Consider the following 13772-nt stretch of genomic DNA (forward strand, 5'->3'; position numbering starts at 1 on the left):
CTCGCCCCCAAAAAACAAATAGAAAGCGATCAAAAAGTCCTATGAATCACTAAATGGCGCTATTAAAAAGTACAACCCGTCCTGCAAAAAAAATTAAAAATACCGTCGCACAGCACCGTTGACAGAAAAAATGTTAAGAGCCGTTGAATACGGTCATACAAAAAACACGCCCTTATACGGCCATGTCCACGGAAAAAATACTAAAGTTCTGGCATTCAGAATATGGGGGCAGAAAAAAAAAAAATATATATTTTTTTCAAGATATTTAATTTTTTGAACGTACTGCAGCGATAAAAAACTATATAAATTTGGTATCGCCGTAATTGTACCGACCCACAGAGTAAAGTTGTTGTCATTTTCGCCAAGTGTGTATTCTTTACAAACAAGACCCCGCCAAAGATGGAAGAATTGCGGGTTTTTTTCGATTTCACTCCACTCAGAATTTTTTTAAAGTTTTTCAGTATATTGTACATTAAGTAATACAGCTTGTCCTCTAACATAAACAACCCAGCAGCTGTGTGGATGGATAAATACAAGAGTTAGGATTTTTTTGAAAGTGCAGAGGAAAAATCGAAAATGGGGGAAAAAAAAATAGGCGACGTCATTAAGGGGTTAACGGGATAATCCCGCTACATGTAATGCCGAGATTCCACACCCTCCCCATTGTATACATGCAGGCCGGCTCCGCCCTCGTACACTAGGGGGCGTGCTCGTGGATACATTGTATCAGCAGGGTAAGCTCCTCCCCCAGGCTCCAGGGGCGGGGCGGCATCGGACGTCACGGTCGGCTCCCGGGATCCGGGCTGTGCGGTGTGCGCTCGGCAGGGAGGTGACTCATCCGCACACCGAGCGGCACTGCGGACACTCCGGCCATGTGAGTCACCACTGCGGGCAGGAGGACGGAGGGAGGCCGCGGTCACCGGGTGGGCTGCGGTATGGTATCAGGGGGGAGCTGTGGTCGGTATATAGATGTGGGGGGCCTTATGTTGTATAAAACGGGTGTGTTCTAACACGGGGACTGTTATGACATAGTATGTATCAGCAGGCTGTATATAGGCTGCTGCGTTATATCATTGGGGACTGGGGTTATTGTATATGAACGGACTCTGGTGATTATATATGTCTGGGGGATTATTATATTGGGGGTTTGTTGCATAAAACGGGCATTTATTACATGAGGACTGTTATGTTTATGACATGACTATCACTTATGTAATCTGTCTATATGGACTGTGTTATGTTGCATATAACAGTTGTATATATTCCATGGAGAACTGTTTATGACATGACTCTCACTTATGTAATGTGTATATATGGACTGTTATGTTGCGCATATATATTACATGGAGAACTGTTTATGACATGACTGTATATTGTGTATATGGGCTGCTGCATTGGGGTACTGTGACTATTTTTTATTTGAGGGACTGTTAAGCTTATGATATGAGAGGTTTATGTTACAGTAAACGGTTGTGTTTATTGCACAGATCTGTTTATAACGTGACTTTGTATTGTGTATATGGACTGCGGGCTGCTGCATTATATAATTGGGGACTGGTGTTTTATATGGGGGGTCTTATGTTGCATAAAACAGTCGTATTTATTACATGGAGAACTGTTTGACATGACTATGTGTATATGTACTATGGGAGGTTTATGTTGTGTTTATTATATGCAGTATTATGATTTGACTTTGTATCAGTACACTGTATATGGGCTGCTGTGTTATATCATTGGGGGACTGGTGATTTATATATGCGGAGGGACTGGGAATTATGATATAGGAGGCTTTATATTGTATAAAACGCTTTGTAGATATTACATGGAGGACTGTTATGTTTATGACATGGCTATCACTTATGTAATGTGTATATATGAACTGTGGGCTGCTGCGTTATATAATTGCAGACTGTGGTGTTTTATGCAACATACGACCCATTCCCATATAAACAGTTGTATTTATTACATGGAGAACTGTTTAAGACATGACTGTGCATTGTGTATATGGACTGCGGGCTGCTGCATTATTGCATTAGTGGAGTGTGGTGTTTATCATATGGAGGGACTGTTATGTTATGGCAGGGGGGTTTGTTGCATAAAATAGTTGTATTTATTACCTGGAGGACTTTATGTTTATCACATGACTATGTATTAGTATGTAACGTGTATGGAGGAATGTTGTGTTTGTTCCATCTGTGGTGGTGTCTGTCTGATGCATTATTACATTGAGGGTCTGTTATGTTATGATATTGGGAAAACGTGTGTGCACATTTTTGTTTATTTTTTCGTGGGTCTATTGTGTCTTATTACATGGCTATAAATCACTGTGTGTGTGTGTGTGTGCGTGTGCGCATCCTGTGTGATATGAGTGTATTATGGCGCTCCGATGATCTTCCAGCTCTCTCTGTGTTTAGTACTCAGAACATCTCCTGTGTTGATATTACATTGGGGGTGTTGTGATTTATTACATGGCTATATATCAGCATATGATGTGTATATGGAGGCATCCTGTGTGATACGGGTGAATTATTGCAGTCCGGTGATGATCTTCCCAGGTCTCTATATGTGGAATAGCCAGTACATCTCCTGTGCTGTCTTCAGCTACTGTACACACCAGATCTGTACCCCTCTCTTGCCCAGAACACTGTAGACGCGGCACCTGGTAATGGCGTTGTCACTGTTGGCCATGTATCTCGCTCCTGACCCTGTGTTGGTTGCGAATTGCAGGAAGCAGTTGTTGCAAATTTCAGGAAGGTGGGCAGTGGGGGCTCTTGGGTATATTCACACAAACGATTTTTTTCCCCCCCGTGACTCTCCCCTTACTCATCCATGAGAGCCCTCCGTTGTAGTCATAGTTGGGGGTGCAGTAAAGACATATCAGGTGGGAATACATCTCCGGCGTTCCCGTTGTGCAGATCTTATCTGCTGGCTGAGATGAAGCTTTATGGATCTTTTTACATCAATGCAAATATTCACTGAAATCGTAAAAATATTGGAAGTAATCCAAAGTTAACCCCTTCATCACTGCAATACACTTTTTAACTGGCCTCGCTAATAGGCTTTAAACCTGCACATCTATCTTTTTAAGGAGGTGGTTTAGTGACTGACAGCCAGACTCCTGCTCTAACTTCAGATCCTGGCAGTTTAACCCCTTACATGTCTCAATCAATAGCAACCGAAGCATGTTCGTTGATGACAGGGGTAAGGGACACTCTGTAGTGTGTGTGATCACAAGGTACCAATGGGTTCCAATGGCAGCCAGAAGCTTAGTAAAGGCCTCCATTTCTGCCATGTAACTCAATTTATTACACCCCACTTCTGGCAGTCTCATAGGCTGATGTCAAGCTTAGCAGAACGCATTACATAAGTAATGCAGTGTACTATTCTAGCAATTGAGTGATCACATCTAGTCTTTCAGTGATTAAAAAAAGTTCAAGAAAGATACACAGCGGCTGTTCGCTATGGAATGGCGGCTGTTTAAACTTAATGATGAGAGATGAGCTTCATCGCTCATCTTTATGCTGCATGAAAGATGAGCGATGAAGAATGGCAGAATTTCTGGACATTTTTCTTTGTGGAGGGTGATAAAAAAAAATGGAATCCAAGTTCTACAGCATATTATATATACTGCAGTGTGTATTAAAATACACAACTTGGCCCTAAAAAAGCGAGCCCTCATTCAGCTATGCCAACCAGTTCTGGCTCTTGCAATGCAACAATAACCTATCCACGGGCGATATATCATTGCGTTATCCGCACGTGGATAACGCAATGAACGCTTTCCATAGGATAACTATGGAAAGCGCAGCCCGATGTACACGAGCAGAAAATCGCTGTGATTTTCCGCTGGCATACAAGAATCGTGGCATTGTTCATCGTGGAAAATCGCGGTGACTTTAATGTTCTCCCGCAGCGCACACTACGCCCATGGACAGGCGGTCTTAAATCACTTGGTTCTTAAGGCAAAAAATAAGCTTGTCACTTTTAGCCTTGCCTCAGTTTCGGGTGGCAATGATTGCGTTACCGCAGCTCTGGCACAGCAGCAGTGACAATTTGCTGGAAATTTCCTGCGAGTAGATGGATTTTTATAATGTCCTTTTCCATTTTCTGCTCCTGGGAAAGCTGGGTGACCGTTGCTGTTATCGTTAGAGTGGAAGCCAGAAGTGGATGCAACATGCAGGTGGAATATAGAGTATCATTCACATTTGTGTCAGAGGCTTCATTGCAGATCCTGTCGGAAATGCTGGAAGAATGGTGCAGAATGCAGCGCTATTTATTTGGTTTTCCTGCAAAATGATTGACACCATTCTAGTCACTGGGTCCATTATGTGTCATCCGTCACTCATATGTCACAGAATCACCAGGGGGAACCGCCCCTTCATATAATTTTATATATTCCAAGGTCATAGAAAAAAAAGTGCTGTATCCTAAATAAAACGTAACTTTTAGTATATATTCTTTTGCACCCAAGTATGGCGCACGCTTACTATAAACACACATCCCAGAGAGGGGATACCGCCATTTTATTGAAATGTCAACCATGATATCTGAAGGGGTGCGAGTGTTTATCTGCAATGCTTACCATTGATTGATTGTCCTTCTTATACGTGGCTCTATCATATTACCAATGCCTTGTTGCTTCTATACTGGCTGTGTCGCGATCGTTTATTGAGGATGTAATGCGCCGTTGCATTCCCATATGATGATTATTGGGGTCAGATACGTTATTAGTGTAGGTCACGTGTCAAGCACAAGACCCGCAGGCTGAATCCGGCCCGCTGCCTCATGCTTTGTGGCCCGCGGCGTGCTGACGCCGCTCACCACAGAAGCGATAACCAGCTGGGGTGCCGCAGCTCCCCGCTGGTCATCGCACTATTACCGCTGTTCCTGATGCACACTGACGACAGTGTGCAGCCGGGATCTTCTTCCCCTGAGTCCCCTGCTCTTCAGTTCCGCAGGAGAGGACTCAGGGAGGAAGCGTGCTCAGCACACACACTGACGTCAGAGTGTGCACCGGGATCATCGTGAGCAGAGGGGGAGCGGCACTGACTGCAAGGAGGAGGTAAGTATAAGGGTTAGGGGGGGTTAATATTTCCCCGCTACATCCCCAAAGTGATGTGAAGTGATTTTAACACAAAAATGTCTTGCATCTGTGGGCGCATGTCATGTTGGCGAGTGCGGTATTGGGCCGAGTTTCACGGGCCGATATTGCGCTTCTCCACGTGAAATTAACCTCTGTCTGATATAAAGTTTGTGCAGCTCAGAACTCTGTTAGTTTTCCTGCAGTCCTATGTAAAACCTCATGTAACATATTGAGGCATGTTTAATAATACTGGTGAATGTCATGATGATGAATATGGTGCAGATACTCAGAGTAGCACTATAGTTTTTGGTGGTTTTTTTTGCCATTGACAGTCTGTATTGTAATCCCTGCATGCAAAGTAAAAGCCATGGAGTTTAAAATCTGTTACAACCTGGATACATATGATAATCCAGCCTGCGTACACCATAATAAATAGAGTAATTGTATTATAAATGTGCCCCATTGTGATGTGCAGGACAGTCTCTGCTCCGCTGTGTATAAGCCCAGTGCTGCATGTAGTGTTATGTAGATACTTTGTTGCTGCTTCTCCCCTGGATACAATGTATACTGCTGGAATGAACCGTGTTTGTAAATACAATTTTGCCCAGTGTATCTCCAGGGAAGGTTTTCTCTGTCAGCAGCCAGCGTTCTGGCGAACTGGGGCCGGGCATCAGGGGGTGAGGAGGGCATTCTGTGGAACTGTACTGTGCAAGTAATCAAAATACAACCTTGCTGACAAATGTCACTTTTAATTAACCCTCGAGGTGCTCTGCTAAGATACATAATAGATGTTGTGTTTGGTGCCTCTTGTTATCCAACAGGGCTATCAGATATTCCAGATTATCAGGAGAGATGAGCAGGAATCTCATTTGGGGAACGATTTTTCTGTCCAATTTTCAAATTGAAAAAATTGGTCCACAATCTGATATGAAATAGGAGACATTCATTTTACGGCATGTCCTATCATCTTTTTTTTAAAATTTTTTTTAAGATTCTGCAGAAACTGTACATGTTGAATATGATGCAATTTTTAACTTCTACTGAAAAGTGTTCCCCCCCCCCCTCCCCTCCCCTTCCCCACACACCTGAAAATTGTATCATTTTCCCAGCTGAGAGCAGGACTAGCTATGTACAATGTATCACTCTGGAGTCCGGGCTGTTTAGCTCACAGAGCATTGTCTACACTGGATACAATTGTATCCACTTCTCAGCTGAGAGCAGGACTAGCTGTGTACAATGTATCAGTCCGGAGTCCAGACTGTTTAGCTCACAGAGCACTGTCTACACTGGATACAATTTTTATCCACTTCTCAGCTAAGGGCTCCTGTCCACGAGCGAAGGATCATAGCGATTCTCTGCTCGCGTGTGACAAATCGCAGCATACCGCGATTCTACGCAGTGAGCCTATCTGTCAGGTTCTCTCCCCTGCTCCCAGGCGGTGGAATATCCCAACGCCCGTAGACAGGCGGCCTAAGAGCTGGACCAGCTGTGTGCAGGGTTATTGCCTGACTTTTATCAAGTGTTCTCATTCACTGACTCAAGCAAACATATTGAAAATGCCAAGGAACTGAAATACAGTCTACTAGAAGGGTGGCTTCAGACGGGCGCATTTACAAATACGCTCACTGCTACAGAGCATATTGGCACATGAACCAGTCAAAAATTTTTACATTATTTTCCTGCACAAATTTTGCGCTGTCGCGAGCGGGTGAAAAGAAAAAAAAGCAGGGCCTATCTTTTTCGTACATAGAAAATCTTTCTGTGAGAAAGATAAGACAAGTCCTATCTCCTAGTGCGTAGTGTTTGACGCTCAAGGATCCCGCTAGTCAAAGTGAAACCATTAGTTTTGTTTCATCACGTTTTGCGGCCGTGATTTTTTTTAAGGCTGCAAAACGTGAAAAAAAACACACCCACGTGTTTAAGCCCAAAAGTTGTAGAAGTTTTCTCTTATAAGGTCAGTGTGACTGAGGTGCATCACTTGAGGTTTCAGCCTGACATGGGCAGTCAGTGCAGCACATCTACCTGCGGGGCATTCTCAGTCACCCCCTGTAATAGAATATTCACCCCCACCGGCTGGAGACTGTGCCTATACTGAAACATAATACACCTATAATATGCCACCGTCTGTGACCTTCTCTACGGATGCGAAGGTGTCAATTACGCTCTATCGAATAGTCTCTATATAAAAGGTCAAAATCTGGAAATGCCATTATATAAGGAAATTATCCAAATTTCAAGGTAAATATAGCAAACCTAATTTTTTTTTTTTTTATGACCTGTTCCCTCTTCTGTTCTGTTTAAAGGGAAGATATATTTTACTTAGACTCTCCTATACTTTACTATATAATACAGCATTAGACATCTGGGGGGGCACAAAGATCCCAACAGATCTCGTCTGTCCCTGTGTTTTAACTCCTTTTGGACCAGGTAGTACAGCGGAAGTATAGCGTGAATACGTGGCCCGCCCACTGCTGGCCGCGTCATGAAGGACTCGCACAGCGGATTCGGGAGGTAAGTATGGGGTCTTTGGGGGGGCGCTGTGATGGACTCCACTGCGCTATTCCGCTTGCGGAGCCTGTCACAGCCATAGCCATGAGCCCTTAATCTCATACCATGTTTCTATCATCAGCCAGGATTAAAGCCCAGTACCAGGTGTGGTAAATTTACTGTGTTTGGTCCTTAAAGAGTTATTTTTACTAAATGCAGCTTTACTACACTAATTCAGAAAATCTGATGTTCTCACAGAATTACTTTGTAATGTGGAATATTACATGAGTAGAAGCCAAAGACTGAGCAAAAGAAGTAATGAGGATTTATTTTCTGTATCTCTGCCACATCTGTACGTAGAACACACTTGCAGAATGATTTTGGAATGTTCATAAACACAGAGAGAAGATTCCAGGTCTAGAGTAAACTCTTAGCTGAGCAGTATATACAATTGTGTCCAGTGTAGGCAATGCTCTGTGAGCTAAACAGCCTGGACTCCAGACTGATACATTGTACATAGCTAGTCCTGCTGTCAGCTGAGAGGTGGATACAATTGTATCCAGTGTAGACAATGCTCTGTGAGCTAAACTGCCTGGACTCCAGACTGATACATTGTACATAGCTAGTCCTGCTCTCAGCTGAGAAGTGGATACAATTGTATCCAGTGTAGATAATGCTCTGTGAGCTAAATGCATCAGTAGAAGCTGCACAAATCTCTTTTCTAGTTTGCCGCAATATGTCGGTCTGCAGTCCAGGCTGTTTAGCTCACAGAGCACTGTCTACACTGGATACAAATGTTTCTTTTTTTGGGGGGGAGAATTATCTATAAGGGCTCGTTCACACTGGTGTTAGCTTCAGTTAACTGTTTCCATTTCTCTGTTCTGTTTGAGTAGAGAAACATATATAGAAACGGAATTAAATATTTCTTTTATTCCCCATTGATTTCAATGGGCTTTCATTAAAAACAAAAGTATTCCTATTTATTTGTTTTAGTCCCATTCTGTTTCATTTCCGGAAATGTGATTGTTCTCAGTAGGAGAAACCAAGTAATCTTGTAGATATGATACCTTTTAATGGCTAACAAAAATACATGATGTTAATGTGAGCTTTCGGACCTCTCAAGGTCCTTTCTGAGGCATAATCCAGAAATGAAACAGAATTAAACAGATATTTGCGTTTTTTTTAATGAAAACCCATTGAAATCAATGTGGAATAAAATGAAAACGTATAATTCCATCCTTGTTTCCATTTCTCTGCGGAATAGAGGAACCATCTGGAAATGGTTAACTGATCCCAATGGCAGTGTAAACGAGCCCTTATGGACATGCAATGGTTAAGCCAGTAAAATGTCAGGACATGCGTGATATATCTTCACTAGTAAATACTGTTACAACTTCACTCATATAAATCTGTCACTTTATTGCCATGAGTCCTTGACTAATCCTCTCTGGGTAATGAATGGAGTCATTTCTTAAACTTCTCAATGTCCTTGCTAGCATGACCGGCCGGGTATATGAGCCGAGGAGACTGATGAGCTGTTAGTGCTGTCACACAATGCAGGCTGCGGCTCTGTAGATTGTATTAAATTGTATAATACTAAAAACCATGGCTTGTGTAGTGTTGTACTGTTCATGTGAATGAAGAGTTGCAATACCACACACAGACAATGGACTAGGGAGGCGCTGTCTGTGGAAGAAAGCAGCCAGATTCTTTAGATCTCCTACGTCCCCTTTAAAGAGCATCATACATCCTTGGAAAACTGCAACAAACCATATAAATCGCCCAAACCATCCCAAATCTGCTGAGCGTTGCAGTCATAAAAGGTTAGACATACCTGTGGCACATCCAAGGGAAGCCTGTTTTGGTAGAAGAGAATAACAAGGCGCACTTCTAAGTATGGGGAGTTGTTGAGGATCCTGCTGTTTGACATACACCGAGGGGCAACTTTTTGTTAGATTTTCCCCGCATCTAATAGTGCGTTGTGCTTCTTTTTGGCCTTCAGAACTGCAGCCATTCATTGTGGTGTCCATCCACGGGTATCGGAGGACCCAGGGTGTGCGAGGAAAACCTACACCCCCATCATGCTGACAGGAAGGGGTCATCGAATCATGCTGCTAGCGCCAAATTCTGACTTTCCATCAACACGGTGCAACAGAAATCTGGATCCATCTGACCAGATGGTTTTCCGCTGCTCCATGATACAATATTTGTGCTTTTTTTTTTTTTTTTTTTTTGCCCCCAAAAGACACAACGGTGCTGGAGCTGCTCGTCTGCTGTTACACCCCATCTGTGCTATGGAACGATAAGTTAAGTGTTCAGACACCTTGATTGGAACACCAGTGTTGTATTCGGCTGCTCCTGACTGTGGTCAGAACGATTCCTGACATCCTCCTCTGACCCCTTTCAGTGATGAGTTGTTTCCATTCGCAGGATCCCCTTTCGCTGGATGTCTTCCTCAATCTCACCATTCTCTGTATACTCCCCACACTGTTTGAACAAGAAAACCCCATGCAGTTGGCAGTGACATCCCGGCCCGGCTAGTCTAGCACCGATGACCCGGCCTCGTTGGAAGTCGCTCAGATCGCTGGATTTTCCCATCTAATGTGGATTCACACTGAAACTGATCCATGGAAAACTTGTCATGTGACTTCAGGCTGTGCTCCGGGGTCACGGGGAGAGTTGCCATACAGGGAAGCGCCAATCATGAGAGGGCTGGGGCTCTAATGAAGTGATATTCCATGTATATTAATTGGGTAGAGGTCAGCTCAGCTGTTGGCACCTCTGTATAATTTCACATCCGCTTCTTGGTGTACTTGACGATGAAGTTTTCCTCCTAGTACATATTATACTTCTGCTGGGCACATCATGTTGGCATGAGCGCTCCTGTTTACAGATTCCTTAAATACTCTTGGACCCATTACATCATCGGTGAGGGCTCTTATTCCTTATACCAAGTATGACATGGGTATAAGTGTGTCTAAGTGCGCGGCTGTTTGTGTTTCTGAAGGCAGTTATTTCCTGTGAGAATTGTGGAGTATGAGAACCTGCCGAGAGCCTAGAGCAATGTTTCCCAACTCCAGTCCTCAGGGACCTCAGCAGGGCAGGTCTTCAGGATTTCCTCAGTGTTGCACAGGTGATGTAATTATTGTCAGTGCCTCAGACATTGCCATAGGTCTTTGTACTAAAGGATATCCTGAAAATATGGCCTGTTGGGGTGCCTTGAGGACTGGAGTCTGGAAACACTGGCCTAGATCCACCTTCGCAACTGACTTATTTCTTAAGGGCGCATTCGCATCCGTGTCGGAGGTTCTGTTCGGAGCCTCCAGCGTAGAGTCGGCAGAAAATCCTGGACAGAATAGTGCAGCATGCTATACTAGTTCATCCAGTAAAATGCCAGTTGGAATGCTAGAAGCCGAATGGATCGCATTATAGTCAATGGGGTTTGTTTGGCATTGGCATGTGCTGGATCCGGGAATTCCGGTATATTCATTGTTTGGTTCCCAGGATAGAACCAAACTGCGGGAATCATCCAGATGTGAATGGGGCCTTAATTGTTCCAATATGTCTAAAATAAATAAAAAATGAAGCAAATTTGCAAATAATCATAAAAAGAACCTGATTGTTTTGTGTCCACAGCTCCTATGCAGATGTATGTGACTCCGTGGTAACACACCTATGTCATCTGATCCTGCAGCCATAGGGTCCTCAATATAATAATTGTTCGGATTCTCGCTGGATCACGGGACTCTGAACAATAATCGTTCATCGTAAATGCCGGCAGCGAATGCCCGAGTAACAAACATTTGTTGTCAATCTATGAAGGGCAGCCTGTTAACTGTGTGACAGTATGAAGTATTCTGTTTTACACTTTTTGTTCAAGGGATTAATGTAGCATAGTTTGAAGCAGCACAAACCATGACTGAGCTGCCCTCGTAGCGGGGTTTGGGCATTTCCTGGAGATCATATTTGGTCATTGTGTCTGCAGTCTTTTAATAAGATAACCTAAGCAAGTGTCTCATTATGTATTCATTTATCAGTGTTAAACTTTGTAATGCTTTGCTACGTTTAAGGAGTTGTCTGCTGTGATTGGTTACTGCGCCTTTCTTTGTACTATTTGTCCTATTAATGAAACTAAAAATGGGCTAGACTTCTCAGAAAGAGCACAGTGGTGACGTCGCACAGTGTCCCCTACAACTGTGAATGGAGGCGGGTGACCGGATCAATCTCTGGCCTGCTCTGCCTCCATTCATTGAGTGATTCTTTCACATGAGCGATCCTGTGTTAAAGGACCCTTACTTTTCCACCTGATCTCCCTGCTTCTTACTAAGTTACTTTAGTGGACAGTGGAGATGGAGTTTGATTGCAGAGTTTGTAGTCTATTACAGTGGAGACAAATAGATCTGTAAAGGAGCTGCATACATGGAACAGCAAAATGGAGAGAAAACTTTTCAGTTTACTGGCCCATAAATCATTTACTTTTTTGCACTTGAACAAAAAAGCAGACTGTGGCACTTTTATTTCCAATTAAAAGAAATAGAATCAGAACGGATTGTAACGTTACACTTGCAAACAGAGAGAGATCTGTTTTCCATTTTTATTTACACTTTCTTCCCTTTTATTTGCTCCCACAACAGTTAAAGCACACGTGTCAGACTCATAGCCAGTGGGCCGAATCCAGCCAGCCAGTCATTTTATGTGGCCTGCGACAAGGTCTGGACACAGAAGGACCGGTTCTCCACTTTCCCTGGAAAAAGCAGCCAGTGCTTGCATAGAGGGTGATGCCAGCACAGAGAGCAAGGTGGTGGTCCAAGTCTGACAGCCCTACCGGGCACCCTAGCCACCTCCATGGTAGGAAGCTCAGAGCTGAAGAGGTGGAAGGGGAGAAACTTAATCATAGTGCAAGAGCTCCATAGCCAGGGTAAGGAGTACTTAGTTGGGACTCATTCACACAGGCCGATTCAGTCCATGAAATACACAGCGTTTTCACAGACTGAAATTGCATTTTTGGACCTTGCATTTTTTTTTTTGTGTGTTTGCGCAAAAAAAACACAAGAAGGTCCCAAAGATATCCCCTAAATTCATTCAGAAATACTTAGTGAATTTACATGCAAATTTACTCCATCCCATTGAGTTTAATGGGCAATTTCAGCCCCTAATACGGACCAAAATGGGACATGCTATAACTTTTTTTTTTTTGCATGTCTGAACACCCCGTTGCAAATCAATGGAGGTAAAGCTGTTTGTATTACGCGTGTAACATGAAGCACAAATACGTCTTTGTGAATGACCCCCTTATAAACGGCTCTTTGATGGCATTCATAACGCTAATGTGGCTCTCAGGGAAAATGAGTGACACTCCTGATCTAGACGGAAGCAAAAAAACACTAGTGTGAACTTGGCCTGTGAGAGGGAAAGTGGTAAAAGGAACGGTGCAAAAAATGTTCTAGGGAGCGTCCTGCCGCCATAGAACTTCACCTGCAGCTGATTGCCAAATGTGTCAAAGCATTTAGAAGTGAAGGTAACGGAACCTGTTGAGATGCTTGAGATTGTTCTGGCTCTTGTTTAGGCTCCATTGGGGTTTTCTGTCTGTTGCATTTTTGGAACAGAGAAACGGAAATAAAACTGAATTAAACATTTGAGCTTTTTTTCCCCCATTTGATCTCAGTGTGTCTTCAAAAAATGGAAATCAGACGGAAAGTTTTCAGTTTGTTTCCTTTCCGTTAGGTTTCCTCTTATTCTTTTTTTTTTTTCTTTTTTTTTTTTTAACAGAACAAATCACAATTTTTTTTTTAAATTTTAGTGAGTTTAAGAAAAAAAAAACCAAAAAAAAACCAAAAACTTTTTATGTGCAGGTTCATGTGTCAGGTTTTTTTCTTCTTCCCTATACAGTCAGCGTTTTTCATGTTCTTAAAAAAGAAAAAACAAAAGCTGACACAGCGCAATTTTTTTTCCTGCTTTTTTGAAGAAAAAAAATAGCGCAGTTGGCATCTATGTATTATTTCCTCTTCGTTTTTTTTTTTTTCCTTTTTCTCTATTGACTTGAAAGGGCTATTCTTGTACATGATCACGGATCAGAATGGTGCAAGCAATGAAGTTCCTTCACACGTTCCATGTAGTGTGTGTTCCAGTATAGAAATACATGTGATGGAATAAATCCTCCACAGTGCCACCTATTGAAAGGCAGCATCCCTTCAAGTCAAAG

General features: G+C 42.9%; 1 protein-coding gene across 1 annotated transcript in view; it reads left to right on the forward strand.

Moving 5' to 3' along the window:
• Positions 1-789: 789 nt before the first annotated feature.
• LIFR (LIF receptor subunit alpha) overlaps positions 790-13772 on the forward strand; it is an 88789-nt gene continuing 75806 nt past the window's right edge. The window contains exon 1 of the mRNA XM_066602406.1: positions 790-874. The gene's annotated coding sequence lies outside the window, so the exon portion shown is untranslated. The remainder of the gene's footprint in view (positions 875-13772) is intronic.

The sequence above is a fragment of the Eleutherodactylus coqui genome, chromosome 5 (assembly GCF_035609145.1).
Source record: "Eleutherodactylus coqui strain aEleCoq1 chromosome 5, aEleCoq1.hap1, whole genome shotgun sequence".
Lineage (NCBI taxonomy): Eukaryota > Metazoa > Chordata > Amphibia > Anura > Eleutherodactylidae > Eleutherodactylus > Eleutherodactylus coqui.